The sequence below is a fragment of the Lemur catta genome, chromosome 5 (assembly GCF_020740605.2).
Source record: "Lemur catta isolate mLemCat1 chromosome 5, mLemCat1.pri, whole genome shotgun sequence".
NCBI classification, from domain to species: Eukaryota; Metazoa; Chordata; class Mammalia; order Primates; family Lemuridae; genus Lemur; species Lemur catta.
Window position 1 is genome coordinate 37,912,514 of NC_059132.1, and position 18,825 is coordinate 37,931,338.

The 18,825-nt window shown below is 49.5% G+C and overlaps 1 long non-coding RNA gene across 1 annotated transcript; it reads right to left on the minus strand.

Annotated features, from left to right (window-relative positions):
• Positions 1-7,461: 7,461 nt before the first annotated feature.
• On the minus strand, positions 7,462-12,469 carry LOC123638157. Its single transcript, XR_006735212.1, has 3 exons — positions 12,435-12,469; positions 8,138-8,172; positions 7,462-7,648 (listed from the first exon to the last, which is right to left on the minus strand). It is a non-coding gene; the product is annotated as an uncharacterized LOC123638157 (long non-coding RNA).
• Positions 12,470-18,825: the final 6,356 nt, after the last annotated feature.

Sequence of the window (18,825 nt, forward strand, 5' to 3'; positions counted from 1 at the left end):
CTCTAGAGACACTGCCCTCTCTCCTCCAAATATAGTATTTGCGGGATGTCAAATCTGGTATGCAGAGGGCTTTTTGTATCCACAGGTTGCAGATTCCCCAGGGCCGACTGTGGGGCTTGAGTATGGAAGGATTTGGGTATCTACCAGCAGTCCTGGAGCCAATTCCCACAGATTATGAGGGATGATTCTATTTGTCTAATATTTCTGTTTCCCACCAAAGTATAGATTTTAACAATAAGAATGACATGTGTGTTGTGCGCTGCTGTGTTCCCTCCCAGCAGCTGGGGGACCTTGGCACAACAGATATTCCCTCATGGTTGGATTGCAGGGGCAGAGGTGTGTAAGGAGCAAGTTCTGAGAAGGAATTCAAACCCAAATGCAGGGTTCGAAGGCCAGATTGACCCTTTGCAATCATCTCTCCCTATTGTTCAATAACAATTAAAACCACCACCATTTTTTGAACACCTACAGGCCAAGCCTCTCTTCTGGATGGTTTTCAAAAGTTATCACAAATGCTCATCCCTCCATTTTCCAAGTTATGTATACAAACCGCTTTTACACCCAGTGGCTCCCGCCACAGCTCTGAGAGTCACATCCTGCAGGCATTAGAAACCCACGCGGAGCCCCCGGGGACTACCGGCTAATACTCACTGAGGGCCTGTGCGCCCCCCACTGCTCTGGGCTCCAGACATGGACCCCCTGTTTAACCAGCACAACTATTTTGCACACAGGTAACTTTATTGTCCTTCTTTTACAGTGGAGGAAATTAAAGCACAAAGAGGCGAACTAACTTGTCCATTCTCACCCTGCTCCTGGGTGGCAGTGTTGGAATAAAAGCCAGCACTCGCAGTCCAGGCCAGAGCTCCCACCGGCTAGGCTGTGTTGTTCAAAGAAGAGGAAAAGAGGGTGGATGGGAGCGGGTCACTCTGTTGAGATCAGCTCGCTCATATGTGGCAGAGCTAGGATTGAAGCTCACCTTACTTGGAACACTACTCTGGCCTGAAACCAAATTCTAGATCCAATAGTCGTAACCAACCCCAAAAAGTTTTCCTTGACCTGCCTCTGTGGTCCGAGTGCCCTTGCAGCTCACACACCTCAAGTTTCTAGTTGCTTTTGCCAATTCCGCCGACCCAGTGGCTCCTGCAAAAGCTGTTCCCTCTGTCCCATGGCCCCAAACAAACTTTAGACAGAATTTCTGAGCACACTCAGGGGGCTGGTTACTACAGCACAAAAGAGATCATAGTTCTCATGTTGGTGCTCCTAAATCTGAGGGCATGATTCAGAGATGGCAGCTCAGAGCCAAGGGACAGGCTGGAGGCTGTGTCTGGCCCCATGGCTGTGTGACTCTGCGATCAGAGTCTGTCACGTGCCCCTCAGAGCATCTTCAGCTGTCAGTCGCCCGGGTCCTTCCTCTCTGCTGCTCACCGGAGTCTCTTGCATCGTTTCTGCATGGCACACATTTGTGACTCCCTTTGAAGGACAAGAGCTTTTCAGTCCCCATCAGACCTGCCAAGTCAGTGCTTCTTTGCCCCCAGTTTCTTCCCATGGCCTTTGGCTGCCCTGGGCCCCTTCCGGCTTTCCTGATGAGCCTCGCGTCAAAGCTTTCTCACCCTGTGTTTACTTCTCCCAGGTCCCTGTGCCCATCTGTGATAAAGGATGCTTATATTTTTGCCACTGAAGTTAAAATTTTAGTTATCCAGTTAATATTCTTTTCTTCCAGAAAACCTAATGCCTTAACTCTGTTAAAAATTTGTTTGTTAGGAAAGACTACTATGCCCCCAATATCAGCATCCTTAGAGATAAGACATGAGCCCACTGATCTATAGGATATTAACCTTGGAAGTGCCAATCCTTTCTTTGTATACGGTACACAAGAGCCTAAATGCGCTAGGGTTTCATTTACTTATTAAGTCAACAAATATTTATTTTTTGACCACTTACTATGTGCCAGGCAGTGTGCTAGGTGCTAAGAAGACAACAATGAACAAGAAAACAATATGTACTCAAGTTGTTAGTGGTCTAGAAAAGAAGATGGATGTGTATGAGGGATGTAAGTTATGCCATAATACGTCAACACACACGAGTGAGTGATAAACCACATGGGGAGATCCCGGCCGGCTTCACAAAGGAGACGGCATTGAGCTGAGAGCGTCACGTGCGCTTCAGCCCACAGGTGGTTCGATGACTCCTTTTCCCCACAGCCCCAGGCGGGAGTTGACACAAAGATAGGTCAGAGAATGAGATCATGAAGTTTCTCCCTCAGTTCCAAGCGGCAAAGGGTCCTCTAGAGGGAGCCAGACGACAGCAGGAGGCAGGCAGGCCTCGTGGCAGCTCTGTGCAAGCATGTGTGTGCACGTGTGTGTGTGCATGCATGTGTGCACGTGTGTGCGTGTGTGGCAGAGGCCTCCTCTACAAAGCGTTTTTGTTTTAACATTGTTGTTTCCAACTCCCAAATCACCACATATGCACTGTCCATAATTCTACAAATCAGAATTTTTTTTCTTTCCAAGCAATTTATTAACATCCCTTGATTTAGAAATGAACCCCAAGTCTGTTATTAGTTCCTGAGTGTGGGTAACGCTTCCAAATCTTTCCATGAAGGTGAACATTAGGGCCCTCACTGGTGAGATCCCTTACTCGTTTGAATGCTGACTCTCACATTAGCGTGACCGTGTTTTTGAAGGTTTTTTTAAGGACAACACAGCCTTTGAGGGCTGCCTCTGAATTCATACTTCAGAACACAGGTCACAGGTTTTTTGTGTGTTTTTTATTTTTTTTCTCCTCCCCTGGTACGGTTCAGGGAAAGGAGGTTCAAAATAGAAGGACCCTTTGCAAAAACTGACATTGAAAACAGCCCCGCCAGAACTGCCCCAGTCTGCCATGTGGGGCTTGTTCCCAGGCCAACAGAACGACAGAACTGCTACTCTGTGAATGAGTAAGAGTGTGAATGTGTCACAGAAAATCCTTCGTGGTCCATAGATTTGCTGAACCAAATGTGAGGTGTGGTTGGTTGTCACGGAGTTTCTAAGAGTAAAAAAGAGAAAGCAGAAAAGTACATCTTGTTCTCTTAAGCTCAGGAGCTAGGTTTAAACTCAGTCTCCACATAAAATTTCAGAAAAAGCCCTTTTTCCTTGAAGGACAGTCCTTTCCCATCAAGCGACTCGCTCTGTCCTTTGCAGGAGGAAGGCAAACCTCTCGGCGAGGCCAGAGCTCCCGAGAAAGGTCCACGGAACCCACCGATGACAGGGCTGCCAGTTCTCTGCTCCGTCTCTAGGCCTTTGCTGTGAGGGCCACACCTTCCCTCCTGAAATCCTCTTTTCTTTTAGCTTCTGTCACTGTGTTCCTCTGCTCTGTCCTACCTTTGTGACATTGTTTCCTCCCGCCTTTGTGCTGGCCCCAATTTTGAGTCTCTCCCAAGACTTTCTGACAATCCTCTGCTCCACGCCAGGGGGCCACTTGGCTTCAATTGAGGCTTCGGAACCACCCCTTACATTCCCAGTGCGCCCCAGTCCCCAACATCCCCCCCACAGGCCCCACCTCTACAAACTGCCCGGCTTCTCCAGGGTCCCTTAGCCCTCTGGAGTCACCATTTTTTTTAATAGGCACCTGCATTAGTTTTCCAGAGCTATGAACAAAGAACCACAAGCTGGGAGGCTTTGGCAGAAACTTTATTCTCGCACGGTTCTGGAAGCCAGAAGTCTGAGAGCAATTTGCTGGCAGTGCTGATTCTTCCTGAGGGCTTCTCGTGGTTTGCTGGCCTATTTGGTGCTCGTGATCTCTGCCTTCATCCTCCCCGTGTGTGCGCCTGCCTCTCCAAATATCTCCTTTTTATAAGGACACCAGTCATATTGCACTGGCACCACCCTCACGACGTCATTTTAACTTGATCGTCCCTGTAAAGACCCTGTCTCTAAATAAAGTCACATTGTGAAGTACTGGAGGTTTGAACTTCAACATATAACTGTGGCAGTGAGGACCTCAATTCAACCCATAACAACGTCCAGGCGAGAAATCTGAGGCTTGGCCTGGTGTCTTCCTACTTGGTGCTCGCGAATTCCAGCCGTCAGCCAGGTCTCCTGGCCTCTCGCCTTGTCCACGCCCCAGCCTGTGCCTTCACCTCCAGGTGGCCTCTGCCCAAACCTGCCTCCTGCAGCCAATCCTCTGCAAACTGCTATAGGCCTGAACCCGTAAAGTACTAGTTTCATTACATTGCCCTAGTGCTCCAGGGACAGTCGGTGGCTCCCTAGTACTTCCAAAATCAAGTCAGAAGCCTCTGCCTGCCTCATCCCGAAGCTCTCCCGATGTCCCTGGTAGGTGGTTGTGCCCTGGGGAGGCTGGCCCAGTCTCAGAGACCACATGACAGCCCCTGGCACCTGCTTCCCAGCTACAGGCCAGCCTAAGTCTCACTTCTTGAGTGACAATTTCCCTGATGCTTATCTGTCCTTTCTTAGAATCTTACTAGGGCTGCAGCCAATACCTTACAGCTCTTTTCTTGGTGCTTTTGCTCTTTCCTGTGTGCAGGTCTCTCCAAGCAGGCTGGGAGCCACCCAAGGACGGAGCTGTGCCTGGTGCTTTGCTGTGCCCTCCTCCCTACCTAGCATGTGTCTCAGATGGACCAGAGAGTAATGCATGTGCATTGAGAGAGTTGGCAATCTGAGCACTGATCTAACGATTTCAGAGTGCATGGTGATGCCAAGGGCAGGACTCTGAGCCCACCGGGACCTTCACTAACTTCATTTGTGTGGCTGCACCTGGCTTTCCCCTTCCTTGGAGAGCTGAGATGGCCACGGGCACGTTCTCTAGCTCGTCGGGGAATGAAGAGAGGCCCAGAGGCCCCGACACCATCTCACACACACGGTCGTGTCCTGGGGCCCAAAGTTCTTTTCAGAGAAGTGTGCTGTTGGCCTCCACCTACACAGGAAGAGTGGCTTGGATCTCCAGGGGCAGCGTCGGTGCAGACATCGGAGGTACCTGGGTACGTTTGGTCATGATCCCTGGATGGTGACGCGCCTGTGCCCCCAACAAAGGAATGACCCAGTGTATCTCCACATCCTGCCCGAAGGGCAAGGATTTAACCCTACCCAGCATCCACTGCACTGTGAAAACATGGCTCAAAGACTCCTAAGACTCCATGGCTCCAAAGATCCACCCCAAGGTCAGAGGCCATTGCCTGTCCAGGTGCCATCCAAAGCAGCCCTCGGACAGTGACCATGTCTACTTGAACAACTACAGCCTCAGCAGGCCAGAGACAGATGCTACCGCGTAACAGAAATGCAAAGAGAGCAGACATCTGAAGGCCTCGGAAGTGAGAAAGGCTCCAGCCGCTCCCGGTTCTTGCTGGAAGCCTGGATCTGCCAGGGTGGCAGGAGCCCTTGGGAGCCGGCTGCTGCTGCTGGGCCTGGGCAGAAGGCAGGAGGAAAACCAGGGCTGTATCTCACTGCGACTAGTGTTTGTGTTAGAAATGGAGTTGGCTAAGGCTGGACATTCACACCCTCAGAATGGGACCCTAAAGACCAGCAAGGGAGGAGAACCAGCTTCTAAACAGGTCACTTCTGCCCCAAAGGAGGCCTAGCCAGGACCAGCTAAATAATTTGCAGGGCTTAGTGCAATATGAAAATGAGGGATCCCTGGTTCAAAAATTATTAAGAATGTCAAGATGGTGACAACAGAGTATTAAACCAGGCATGGGGCCCTTCTAAGTGCAGGGTCTTGTGTGACAGCCAGGTCTCAAGCCCATGGAGCCAGCCCCAGACCCCACAGTGTTCAGTCTACTGCATCCCCTGAGGCCCGGCACACCTGGGCTTTGCTGCACCAGCCCCCAGCAGGACCCTTGCAACACCTTTCCTCCCCGGTGGCAGTGGCTGGGAGGTTTACTTATAATCATGTGTCCCATGAACACTTTTGATGTGGGTTCCGTATTAGTGTTATATATAACACTAAAAATGTTCTTAAAACGAAATGTTAACTTGGGAGCTGGACCCTTGTTTGAAAGAAGTGATTTGTCATGCAGAAGTGGAAATCATGTCATGTGTCCGGGATAGGAAGTGAATGCTTTGAGGGCCGGGATGGGGCCAGGAGGAAAGCAGCTCAGTGACTGTGGGGCCGCAGCTGGGCCTGGGGGAGGCAGGACCCAGACAGAGAGAAGGGAGTGAGCCTGCCAGGAGGGGGCAAAGGTAGACCCAAGGACTCAAGTCGGGAGGAACCCACCTGTGCCCAGGGAGTGGGATGGTGGTGGCCACCCAGAATGGGAGGGAACCAGAGAATCACTGGGAGGCCATGCTGGCTGATCCAATGCACATCAGTGTGGCCTGTATAGCCAAGGGCTGCGTCACGCGGGTGTGCGTGTGTGTGCATGTGTGTGCATGTGCTGGCATACAGAATCTGATCATTTTATGATGGAGGATGCCTGAAAACCAGGCAGACAGTGGCAGCTTGTGTCACGGTTGTGTGCTCTGGTTTTAGAGCCAGACTGCTTAACTCCGAAGCTCAGTGCTGCCACTTTCTAGCTGGGTGACCGACCTTGGCAAAATTCTGGACCTTGGTTTCTTCATCTGTACAATGGGAATAATAGTAGCATACACTTTCTTAGGGCTGTTCATCGGGGGATTAAATGAATTAACGCATGTATTGTGTTCTGGTGCCCGGGACATAGTGAATACTCCACAGATGTCACCAGTTGTTAATTGTAGTTAAATCATAATCACTGAAGAGCATCATTCCTAAGTCATATTATTGTCCGAGATAGCTCTGGGGGTGCAATTGCTGCCTCATGAGTTTTAAGAAGTGAGGCACCTTGGGGCATTCCCACTGACGAGCGACTCCCACGCGCAGCGCTGCGCTTCCCCCGGGCACTGTGACCAGTCTTCCACATCCCCGGTGCCCAGAGGAGCACTGTGCGCGTTTCAGACGGCAACTTCCTTAATGTGCACCTTCTGGGTTTCCTCCTCTAGCCCCTCTTTGTCTCCTTTTCTCATCTGACTTTAGACTCTTGAGCATATTAACAAGCTTGAGAAAAATTTCCCGTCTTTTTTAGCTACGACATGATTCAGCACACTTCTCACCATTCTCTTATTCTGGGCATGTGGGTTTTCTTGACATTTTTAGGGACCTAGTTCTATGTGTTTGTCTTATGTGACTTACTGTGACACCGGAAATAGACTCTGTGATTAATTGTAGTGTTGCTTTTTTTTTCTTCTAAAGCCACACTCACATTAAGGGGCATCTGTCATTTCTTTGATATCTTTAGAGTACTTTTTGCAGCTTATTATCTGAAAGCCATGATTCAGAGGAAGGATTAGTACAATTCTCATAACAGCAGTCAGTTGGATGCTGAGAGAATGTGCTCAAGATTACAAAGCAATTCAGAGGAAAAATATCAAGATTTGATTTTTAAAATACTAATGTATTGAATCTCATGCAAGAATGAAATATCAGGAAATACACAATGGCCCAGTTATTTTGTTATGGTGGAATTAAAACTCATATATTACCAGAAACTGCATCTTCCTTCTGTGATAACTGGGACAAATGCTTAGCTGAGGCTTTCTGGGATGTGGTAGCATATGATGAGAAGCAACAGAAAGAGGCATCTGGAATAGCGGTTACTTTGTTCTGCTGTATTGTTTCCTTCTATAAGGGTGGTAGGAACCTTAATGGGAAAGAGGAGCAAGGACAATGACAAGACACTTGCTCCTAGAGATACTAAGAGGGACCAAGAATTAGAGGATGATAAGGAATTACTGTTGATGTGGTTGAGGATGATTGTGAAGTCATTGCATAATGAAACACAAGGAGAGAAACCTCACTATGTCTGTAAATATCTAATGTCCGAAATATTTTAGCAAAACTAAAATAAGTAGATGAGAAGAATAAAGTTGGAGGACTCACACTACCTGATTTCAAGAATTATTACAAAACTACAGCAATTAAGACCATGTGGTATTCTCCTAAAGATAGACTAACAGATCAGTGGATTAGAAAAGAGAGTCCAGAAATAGACCCACACAAATATGGCCCACTGACATTTAACACCAGTGCATAAACAGCTCCATGGGGAAAGGTGAGCCATTTCAACAGATGGTGCTGGGAAATTGTATATCCATATGAGAAAAGATGAACTTCAAGTGGGACTTCATACCTGATACCAAAGATGACTCAGGATGGATCAGAGACCTAAAGATAAAACATAAACTTTTATAAAACTCTAGAAGAAAACACAACGGTTAGCATTTGGGTATATGCCTTTGCAGTATTCTATTCATATAAAATTGTGTCAGACTGTAAATACCACATTTGTAACCAGCTTTTTGACACTTAATATCGTGTAATTCACATTTTTCCATGTCTTTCAGGTTCCTCCTGCCCCTTCGCTGCATGCTGACTCTGCAAGGCCATGACCTGGGTTCTGATACAGACGAGAGCTGTGTGGCAGAAAATGCAAAAAGAACTGGGCTATTTGAGAGGGAACTCAGAAGCATGTTTGGTGGTCCAGCTTAGGGGCCCATGGTGGTCCCATGGGGTGGCCCTGGAATGAAGAGTATGGGTCCTTCTGCGATGACAACCCTCAGAACTGTGTTGGAAAGTCACACAGCTCACACAGAATCCTGAAAAGAAAACAGAAAAAGAGAGCTGCACTTCATGAGTCACCTGCTGCAACGTGGGGGCCAGAACCTTTCTGACATCAAAAGTATTTGACTTTTTTCCTCTGGTCCCACTGCACGTGTTTTCCAGAACCACAACACCCTGCAGTGTCTATGTCTATGCCTGTCACTGTCTTATTTAAGAAAACCCCAAACCACACAAATTGTAATAGACAAAAGTATTTTGAATTCCACCCTTTGGGTCTTTTATCGCATAAAAAATTATGCCTGGGTGTAGGTGGGTTGACCCTGGTGAATTCATGATGGGAAATGGTCATATGACTTCCTTCTGGAGGAGAGGCCTGTGGGGGAGGGAGTGCTTGACCCCAGACCAGGAGACACTGAGATATATTTAGCTTCTCAAAACCATGAGCTGCTGGGGTTGAGTCAGACCAGTTCTGCGCCTCTGTGTGTCCTGAGGCATCACTTGCTCTACTGAGAAGATTCTATTCTCTGTCTCAGTTTCTCTCTCTGGATATGAGGCTCACTCCATGAGAACAGGAGCTGGGCCACATCTGTTTTGTTTACTTCTGTATTCGAAGCATTGAGCAGAGTGCCTAGCATCTGATGGTTATGAAATAAAAGATGTATTGAATGACAATGAATGAATGAATAGATGTATATATGGATAGATGGATGGATGGGTAGAATGGATGGAGGGATAGGCAGATGGATGAAAGGATGGATAGGTGGATGGATGGATGGATGAATAAGATGGACAGGTGGATAGATAGATGGAAGGGTAGATATGTGGATGGGTAGATGGATGGATGGGTGAGTGGACTGGTCGGTAGAGATGAGATGGTATGACTTATCATTGGTCTCGTAGTTCAGTTGGGGTGCTTTGTGGAAGCATTGAAGCCAGGTTTTGTTCTCATACACCCCAAACATCAGGCTTATGTTTAGACAATGTTTGCTCTTTGTCATGAGAGGGCACCTGGTAATGAACTCTCCTCTGACTTTTCTGCATTCCTTGTAAGACCCCTGAAGTTGCTCATTAACGATAACAACGACATACTGAACAACCCTGCAGAAGCTCCAGCCTGGGCCAGCAATCTGCATTTGTCCATCAGGTTCACACAGGTGTGGCCAGCGGCTGGCATGGGCCAACCACGTTTCATCCCTGAGGCGATGTGACTCTAGCCCACCCAAGAGGCCGCCAGCACCTGCTTACCCCAGGGGCCGTGAGCAACCTTCTCCCTCACAGAAGAGCCTGTGGGCATTTCCCCCTCTGTGGGTGCTGGTTTGCTTCCTTTCCCATACAGAGAAATGTTCATAGGGAGTCCCAGCCAAAGGCAAAGAAAGTAAGCATTAGGTCATCTTATACAGGGATAGCAACATGAAGTACAGCTCCTCTTGGAGCTCCTTTTATTTAAAAAGTTGGAACCTTTCAGGACTCTCATTCCCACCCTGGCATATCCCTTGGGAGTCCGACTACATTTCCACCGTTGGAAGAGCTCACATTACCAGGCACAAACACTGAAGAGACATTTGCTTTCTTTCAACTCTCTAAAAGTTGATTGAGGGCTGAATATGCAGGTGCCCTGAGTTCTTGCCCAAAGGCAATTTACACTTTGATCTGAGAGAAAGGACTGTGAGCAGGCAAGAAGGCAAGGCACCCAGGTGGGAGGTGGGCCCCACACCCTCCAGTCCAAGAAGGAAGGGGCGTTGCCCTCTGCTTCCAGGTGGGAGGTCAGGTCTCCCACCAGCTCCTGAAGTTCATGTCTCTGTAAAAGGGAGAGTTCGCATCGGTGAAAGGTAATGGTATTACACAAAGAACTCTGACAAACGTGTCAGAAATTGTTAACAAAATAGAGTTGGAACGACATACAGCGAAATACATTCGGGGAGGGGGGGGATTTAGGCAGCAAGTTCAAGTATCTGAAACTCAGTTGCAAATTCAGGAGTAAACAACAAAAGAGCTCTAAACAGAAAACTAGATGTGACCAGGTCTGGGCGCCGCTCCCCAGCGCCCTTCGCTGGCGCTCTGCTCAGTCCTACTGCGCGTAGCTCTCACAAGCCACGGGGTCCTGCCCACTAGCCAACACTTACTACTAACGGGATGAAAACAGAAAGTATTCTGCTGGGGAAAGAAACTGAATTTAGGGGAGAAAAGGAAACTGAAAGTGAAGAACTACATAAAAACTATTTTAAAAGATTCGGCATAAGAACCCAAGAGGCAGATGATTTACTATTCAAGTAGCCAATAGTCTACCTTCCTGGCTCCCCAAAGTGCTGTTTTATTACAGCACAGTACAGTTCAAACACTACTCAATTTCCTAATACGTGGTGCTAGATAGATGTTTGGAACACTCAATGATTTTCTCTTAGATTTAATGGTATAAATAATGGTCGTGTTTTCAGATCAGCCTATAAGCCATAATACAACTGCACTATTTATGAGTTGCACAAAATGTAGTAGGACGCAGTTGCAGAGCCACTGTGTTCTTTTAGACACGTGAAAGCCGTATGGCAATGGTGATAAAATAGGCCCACAGCTGACGAGGCTCCCTGAGCTGCCGCTTGGTCCCGAACCCAGGCCCACTGGGTGGAGGTTGAGTCTCCCTTAGAACCAGGGCCTTTGCCTGGTTTCCTCTGCCGATGGCGGGGGCCTGGGGAAGGGAGAAGCAGGCTGGGGATGCTGTACGGGAAAGGACGGAAGGCTGGCACTTGCGTCAGTAAGGCTGGAAGAGAAGTGACTTGCTGCTAGGATAGCAGTAAGGGCTTTCTTGCTGATTTACAGTGTCTGTCCTTGACTGGACCACTGAGGACAAGGTCTGACCCTCTACCTCCCCTGCACCTACTGCCTGGGACGTGGTTTCTGAGCAAATGAAACCGTGAAGGGACATTGATGTCCTGTCCTAAAGAGAGGCAGCCGCTGAGAGAGCCCCAGGGTGGAGGGACAGTATCCCCTTCACCTGCTCCCAGGATTTCTAAGCTGTGGGGCTGCGGTCGCAGGGTCACAGAGCCGGCCATGAGGCAGCAGCCACGAGCCACCATGGGCCTCAGCACCCCTCTGAGAAAGCTGATGAGGAAGAGGAATGAGAAGAGAAAAAAGAGGGAACTTATTCCCACAAGGAGAAGCACCCAGGCCACTCGGTGCTCGCTGGCGGTGGCAGGGTGGAGAGGTAATCTGGTGGCCGGAGGTGAACACACTTAGGTCAGGGACAGGTTAAAATGAATGTTCCCACTGAAAAATATCTCAAGCCTTAGGAAAAAAAAGATTAAACTGTGTTTAGTACCTATCTGAGAGACAGAAAAGTATTCACAGCACTTTAGAAAGAACACCCAAAGGAGTTAACATTTTAAAAAATACATTATTTCTCAAGGCAGGACTTTTCCCTTAATTAAAAAATGCACTGACATTCTAGGTAAATGAGGTGCTATTATATCTTCCAGGCTGAAGGTTGTTTTAACAGCCTGTTAGAAAGAAAAAGGGAGAGACAGCATTAGGGCAAGTCCTCCCATCCACAGCTAGTACATGCCTGTGGAAGCTTTTTAAATGTCTCTGAATTTTCAGGTTCAGAAACAACGAAAATGATCTTCAGCTACACCCACCACAGGAAAACAGCTGCAAGAACCAAAACTGAAGAATGCTGTTAACACACAGAACCAAAACTAATACGGCTGAAAGTAGACTGCGATTTGCAGGTTTAGCTCATCACTGAGTAGCTTGTTGGACAAGCAGGAGAAAGATAAATCAACAGTGGGGAAAGACAGAATGGTGGTTTTCAAATGGCCCATGTAGTCATCCAAACAGATGATGCTGTTCTCAAGCCTTTGCTGGAATCTCACCTGAGGGTTGTCATTCCAGGAATTTTGGCCAGCATGAGGCACACTGGTTATCCTCAAAATATCCAGATTCCAGAACACAGTAGAAAAACCACAGACTGAAAAAATACAACAAAAAGTTAAAATCCTTAACATAAAAGAGCTCCTAAAAGTCACTACGGAAAACAAAAACAACTCAATTAAAAAAGTAGAAGGCAAAGGATATGAGCAGGCCATTCATAGAAGAATTACAAATGGCTGATAGAGATTTTAAAAGATTTGCACCACCCCCCGCAGGGCAGGGTCACTGAACCCTGATAACAAGGCACCACCTCCAAGAATCAGAGCATCAGAAGGTAAGAAGCTGGCAAGAACCCCTGCTGTGGAGAGTGCGGGCGTCACTGCGGGCCCTGGGCCCTGGAGCTTGAGGCCTCACACAATAAGCTGGGGTGAAAGGGCACACGTAAAATTTTGTCTGTCTTTGTGTGTGTGTATCTGACAGATAGACGCCAATTAAGCCAAATCTAATTGTTTGTATTATTACTGTGTTTATTGAGCACCTGCTGTGTGCCGGGACTTCACCCGTGTTGTCGCTCGTTCTCCCAGCAGCCTGCAGGACGGGGGCTGCTGTCCCTCTGCTGCGGGTGAGCAGAGTCCAGCCAGCCCAGGGCTCCGCACCTTCCCACCGAGGCAGCAGGGCCGGCTCTCCGACCGGGCTCTCCCCAGTCTCACGCCTACCTTTCCAAATAGCACGGTTCTCAATTGACAAACATGCAAAACACAATAAAATTCAGCCAATGTACAAGTATATTTCAGTAGTTTCACATTAATTAAACAAAGGATTATTGCCTGTGTGTTCCGCACCAGAAATCATCTGTGCATATACCGCTTAAATAGATGAACTGAACAGTGTCCGTCTTGGGGCCCTGGATGTCCCCCAGCAGGGCCCAGGGGTGCTCCTGGTGGTCCCTGCCCACGTTCTTCCGGCCGGGCCACCACCGTTCCTATGCGGCGGTTTCCCTGCAGGGCCGGTGGTTAAGCGCCGGCGGCCGCGGCCGTCCCCGCGCTACTGCGGGACGCAGAGCCTCTCCCCTCTCCGTCATCTCTGCTCCCCCCTCCGCCAGGGCTGCGGCTTGCCTGGCCGCGTGCGCGAGTCTGTCTCAGACAGGCCACGGGGACCCTCCCGCCTGGCTGCCCACCCAGTGCCTGGACCTCCCCTCCAGTTACTCCAGGAAAAGGGCGCCGCATACCATTCAGCTACTCTTTCAAATCTGGAATCAGAAACTAATTAATGTTGCTGTAGTCAGACATTTTTCCCCCACAAAAAGCCCATGAAAGAGAGTGCCCAGAGAAGCCAGAGCTGTGCCAGCCCGGCCTCACGTGGCCCTCGCCGTCTCGAGAAAACAGGCCCTTCCTGTCTGCCGCCTCCGCCCCGCAGCCTCGCCAGCCTCAGCCCCGGGCGCCCAGTTCCCCTCAGGCATTTTCTGAATATTCTTCTAACACCCTCCCATCGCCTGCAGCTCAGTGTGTCTAAAACTGGACACGGTCCTCTGCTTCTCAGCCGGCCAGCCCTCCCGGCCTGCAGCCTCGACTCACCGCCAGGCTTCCTTCCCCTGGGGCGGCCCGGCCCAGGTCATGCCAGTGCGGAGGTCTCCCCCGCCCCGTGGCTCTCAGCCCGTGCTCTCCTCTCTCCTTTGCTCAGCCACCAGCAACTCCAGGCCTCTCTTCCTCTGGCGGGGTCCTTACTGGCGAGACAACACCTCCAGAAGGTTCCGCAGTTCTGTGGTCCTCTGGAGCCACCTCTACTTCATTAAACACCTGAGTGACTCCTGGCTGCTCACCTGTGCGCTGCACCCCTCCTGGCAGCCAGAGTCCCGGGCAGGTCCTGGGCACACAGCACACGGCGACTGCGCCATGATCGTTTGTGGACAGGATGTTTGCTTGTGGGAGGTGGGGGCAGGGACTAGATTGACAGATGGGTGGAGGGACATCCTATTAGAGTACCACTGATGGCCCCGTCTCGTGGTTGGACATCAGTAGAATCTAAGAGTATCAACGTCTGGGGGTCTGATGTAGGCTATGGAATCCCTCCTCGGAAAAGTGAATAAACCCACAAAATGATGGCTCTAGTTTCAGGGTCCTAGGCCTCCTGTGGCCTGCCTGTACTCTCCAGGTCAGAGAGCTCTGCTCCTTCCTTGCATGCAATTGGACACGTCACTGTCAAATTAATCTTGCTGAAATGTGTCAAGAATTACATCAGAATGTGCTACAGGGGGTGAGTATTCCTTGTCCAAAATGCTTGGGACCAGAAGTGTTTCAGATTTTGGAACATTTGCATTATACTTACGGGTTCAGCATGCCTGATCTGAAAATCTGAAATCAAATTAGAGATACCCAACCTGTACTGAGCAGAGCAAATCCAAATTCTTTGGCTTGGCACTTGGGGCTATTTTTGTGCCCATAAACGCAACATCCACTATCCCAAAATGTAACTAGGCCACTGATGCCCCAGAGGGCTGTGTGACTGCCACCGTCATAGCACCCTTCTCAGAGGCATGGCCCCCAGCGGTGCCCTGAGCATGTGGCCACAGGACACGTGGCCACAGGTGCTTAGGTCAGTGGTCTGGGGAGGCTTGTGGGGAGGCCACGCAAGAGCACCTGTGCTGACCAGCTTTCTTTCCCGCTCCAACTTGCACGCTGTTCCCTTTACTCAGTGTGTGGTTCTGCTTCCCAGGGGACATGTGCCAACCTCAGGACACATTTTTGGTTGTCAAAACTGGGAAGGGGGTGCTGCTGGCCTGCTGCTCAATGTCCTATGGTGCACAGGACAGCTCCCACAACCAGGAACCTTCCTGGTCTGCAGGACCCTCCCCACCAATGGTCAGTGCCTAAGCCCTTCTGCAAGGCCCACCTCCTCACTGAGACCTTCCCAGGCTCTGTCTGGCCTTCCAGGCTCTTCCCTTTCCTTCAAGCCCGTCCCACAGAGGTGGCATCTCTCCCCTGACAAACCAGCACCTGATGCTTGAGTAGATATCACCAAACCTCACACCTGTCTTATCCCGTATCCTCAGTTAGGTTCTAGGTCATTGCAGACAGGAAGATTCAATTCTCTATGGGCCTGAGCGCCAGGGCAACATGTGATAAATACGTGTTGAGCCGTGACATTTCCTGAAGCACAGAATAAAAAATAAAGTTTCTTAAATTTACTGCCTCCTTGCAAGGATATCAGGATATAGGAGCAGAAGAATCTTGTTTAAATGTAAAAGGGAAGTCCTAGAATTTCCACAGAATTTAAATTCTTCTTGCTGTAAGGAATAAACCTGGTAATGGAACTCAAATATCAGCTTGGGCCACCCTCTCCTTTGAAATTTAAATAAAATTTGGTGCAGCCCCCATCCTGCACACCACAGGGAATCAGCACCCCCCCAGGACTCTCTGGGAATTCTGTGTTCAGGCCCTGCGTCCACCTGCGGGCACCTGCTCCTGAATCCCCTCCCCCACCCCCTCCCCCACCCCATGTCGCTCTCCCCACACCCGCCTACTGTCCATCCCACCTCTCCTTCCTGCCCTAGCAGCCCCGCCTGGCGCTGGGACCCCCTCCCGACTCCCTGGAATCCTCCTGCAGGGAGTTTATATGTTTAAGAGTCTTTACAGAAGGTTAAAAGTACAGGGACTACAGAGCCGAGAATTAAGTAGTAGACAGCCCTAATTTGTTTTTTTGACAGCCCTATTTTTAAAAGTCCCTCAGCAACCCCAGTCCAGGCCTTTCTCAGTGGGACTACAGCCTCCCGCTGTGTGACTTTGCACCTCATCTGCCTTCCTTCTCTTCCCCAAATCCTTCCTGGCCCCCATCATCCAACTCCTGGCAACTTCTCTGCAGGGCAACCGAGGACTCCCCGGGCTTTTTCCCCTTCTCCACCCCAAGCAGGCAGGATGGTATGTCTTTGACAAAGGCAGTTCTTTCCCTAAAAGAGAGACTCTGGTTTCTTCTGTTCATGGAGCTGAGTTCTAGTGAGCAGAGTCAGCCAGAGTGGTGGTGCTGTCACTGGAGAGACAGCAGAGCTCAGCGGAAGAAGAGCGTGGCCTTGGCGCCGGCACAGCCAGGCGCGCGGGCTCCCAAGAGGGAGGGGAGGTCGCTGTTATGGGTTTCTGTTCCAAATGGCTCTCACTGCTTGGCTGTGCGGCATCCAAGCGCTTTTCTTTTTTACCAAACCATGGGGATGGGGGGCACTGTAAAAGTCGCACGTGTGGGCAGGGCTGGCCGTAGGGCTGGCTGACAGGAGCTGCCTCCAACGAGAGTCGCGGCTGGTGCACACGTCCCGGGATGCCCGCAAGCGCCTCACTTTGGCACTGAAGAAATGCACAGACGACAGGGCACTTGGCGGAATGCTCGCTGTGCTGATGTGTAACGAGCGCTACAGAAGTTCTAGTTCTTATTTTGTCAGTGATACACCCTCAGTATTTAACAACTAGGAAAAAAGTTTTCTAAAAAGGGGATGAAACTTGTAATCTCACTATGAGGAATGACACTGTGACTATGTCAGTGCGTTTCCTGCTCTTCTAAGAAGGATCTTTAGGAAACAGGGGCTTTTCATCTCTAGTGAGATGCTTGGGTCAGGTTCACACCCCATCCCATCCCCACCCCCAGCCAAAACCCTTCTTACCTTGCAGGGCCAGTCCCTGAATGTCAGAAACTGTCTGCTCCTGCCCCGAGGAAGCGCCACGTCCCATCCTTTGAGTTCTTGTGGATACTCCCTAGGCAACTCAGAGCATGAGTCCTCTTTGCCCCTTAAAATTAATTGAGTTATTTAATAAATACAAGGTGAGCATCCCTTAATCCAAAAATCCCAAATCCCAAATTCTCCAAAATCTGAAACGTTTTGAGCACCAACATGATGCAGAAAGGAAATGCTCATTGGAGCATTTCAGCTTTTAGGTTTTTAGACTAGGGATGCTCAACCAGTATGTGTTCTGCAAATATTCCAAAACCAGAAAACAATCTGAGATTGAAAACACTCTGGTCACAAACATTTTGGATAAGGAATACTGACCCTGCACTTCCTGAGTGCCAGCAAGTGGTGCTGGGCACTGTCTGGGCACCAGGACGCAGTGGGAACAAGACAGTCAGAGGCGTCTGTGCTTCTCCCTCATAGAGGACAGAGCAAGGAGGTGGGCGGCGAGTCTCTCCACTTTTCTGGGCCTCATTTCCTCCCGAGCAAATAAACTGAGATTGCCAGACCCCACATTAGACACCTTCAGAACTGTCGGAAGTCATTTGAAACACTTCTCTGTCCTAAGTAGAAGCATGTCTTCAGGTTTCTTTTTTTTTTAATTCTAATAAGCTCTGCATTCTACTTGTTGGTATGTCCAAGTGGTTTTGAATATAAAAACATCTAAAATGTTTATGGAATAAAACTCATGCTCTGGGGAAATATCCCTTGATTAGCTAGTGGCTACACATCAGCTCTGGAAAAGACACCCCAGCCTGAGGCTGGAGAATCTCTTTTCCTGCCCTGATGGAACATGGAGATGACTGTGAAGCTTTCTTGGTGGGCAGCGCACGCCAGGCTAGATATCCAGACTCTGGTGCCTGCCGTGGGCAGCAGAAACCACTGAGTGGGAGTCGGTTTTCAGAAAAGGGAAGCTGGAGACAAACTGCCCAGCCATGCCTCAGACGGGCCCTGCGGTCTGAGCTCCAATCCTTTACAGGTGAAATTATTGAGTGCCTGTTTGCAGCTCCCGAACTCTGTTTGTGTTCTGATGTGACCCCCTCAGCCACCCTGTGAGAGGGAGAGCTTGGTCCCTAGCTCACAGGTGTGAAAACAAAATCTGAGAGGGAAGGTAATTTGCTCAAGGTCACCTGACTAGGGGACTAAAATGATGTCCCCTAGTGTAGATTGGTTACTTCTTCCACTATTCTACATTCCCTCTCTGGAACCTATAATCCTCATAATTTCTTTAAATGGATGGGCATGCTGGAAGAGTCACAAATGGCTCTGTGTCTTGTTTTTTACCAGGATATTAAGCCAGGTAGCTGAAGGAGACCAAAAAGCCACCTGGGAGCCAGCACATCCATTGACTGTATTTTTCTTTGGCAGTTTCACTGCCACTAGATGGACAGCATGAGTCCAGCAATTATTGCACAGGATTTGCTGGGCACCCCCGGACCCCTTGCCCCACACTCACCTGTAGGCACAGGTGGCCACCTGGCTCCCCTCAGTTGACCTGGCCTATGCCCTGCCCATGTCAAAGTAGCCAGGGTGTGTAAGCTATGCCAGGAGTCCCCTAAGAAGGACAAAGGGGAAGAGCTGTGTCCTAAAGAAAGCCCAAGTGCACTTCATGGGGCAAGTACTGTGCTCTGCTTTGGAGACCATCCACAGCTGCTGGGGTCGCCTGCCACAGGCTCCCACCTGCG